We start from the raw sequence: 1,213 nt of genomic DNA on the forward strand, positions 1-1,213 counted from the left end.
TCAAACTCAGAAATCCGCCTGCCTCTGCCTCCCAAGTGCTGGGATTAAAGGTATGCGCCACCACTGCCCAGGACTGATGGCTGTTTCTTAAGAGGATGAACAACATACAGGCCTATTGTATGATAAAACTTTTCCTGGGACATGCTCTACTGCTATACACACATCCATATACCTCAGAGACAGAGCCTAGTTAACACCAAAGTACTCATGCCACCCAAGTCCAACTTGGTAAACCATGAGTTTGGTTGAGGTGACCTCTAGGAACAAAAACGACTCAAAGACAGCTGTTATTACCAAAGCTCATCCCAGCATGGGTGATGGCTCACTGAAGCTGGGAGCCTGGAGCATACTGCACAGCCTGCGGGGAGGGCAGCTCCATGGGTTGGAGAGTGTCCCTTCCAAATGATTCAGTTGGACTACACTTCTTCCAGGCAGTTCGCATGGTTTCATGTTCTCTCCTAGGCAGCTGGTCTGGTCTTGGAGTCTTCCTTCCAGGCTCGCCTCCTCAGAGAGTGGCCTTTGCAATTCAGCTTCCTTCTGTCACTCAGTGTTTACTGCTTACCCCAAATGGGAGGGGCCTAGTGAATCTGGTCAGTTTCAGGAACTTCCTGTTGTTTATCTTCCTGCTTAAGGGTTTTCCCTCGCTGGTGAGCAGGTGAACAGGGTTGTGCATAGCACCTGCATTTTCATTATTTACTGTGGCATTTTTTTTTCTTTTTAAAGATTTATTTATTTTTATATAAGTACACTGTAGCTGTCTTCAGATACACCCAAAGAGGGCATCAGATCTCACTACTGATGGTTGTGAACCACCATGTAGTTGCTGGGAATTGAACTCAGGACCTCTGGAAGAGCAGTTGGTGCTCTTATCAAGGTCTTCAAATTAAAAAAGTATTGATGATGATGTCTGTGGGTATGTGAACCATGGAATGGGGTGGTCAGAGGAGTCGGTGTTCTTCTTTCACCCTTGTGTGGCTTCTAGAGGTTAAACTTGGATTCCCAGGCTGGGATGGTGAGTGCTGGGCTGAACTTATTTTTTTATTCAGTGAAAAAAAATTTTTTTTAAGATTTTTTTTTTTCTGGTTAGCAGCAGCACACACCTTTAATCCCAGCAGCTGGAGGCAAACTTGACGGGATCTCTGTGAGTTCGAGGCCAGCCTGGTCTATAGAGGGAGTTCCACTATGGTAGGGCTACACAGAGAAGCTATGTTTT

The 1,213-nt window shown here is 45.9% G+C and overlaps 1 protein-coding gene across 1 annotated transcript in view; it reads left to right on the forward strand.

Moving 5' to 3' along the window:
* Dnajc12 (DnaJ heat shock protein family (Hsp40) member C12) overlaps window positions 1-1,213 on the forward strand; it is an 18,909-nt gene that overhangs the window by 5,065 nt on the left and 12,631 nt on the right. The window lies entirely within an intron of this gene.

Source organism: Mastomys coucha, unplaced genomic scaffold, assembly GCF_008632895.1.
Source record: "Mastomys coucha isolate ucsf_1 unplaced genomic scaffold, UCSF_Mcou_1 pScaffold3, whole genome shotgun sequence".
Lineage (NCBI taxonomy): Eukaryota > Metazoa > Chordata > Mammalia > Rodentia > Muridae > Mastomys > Mastomys coucha.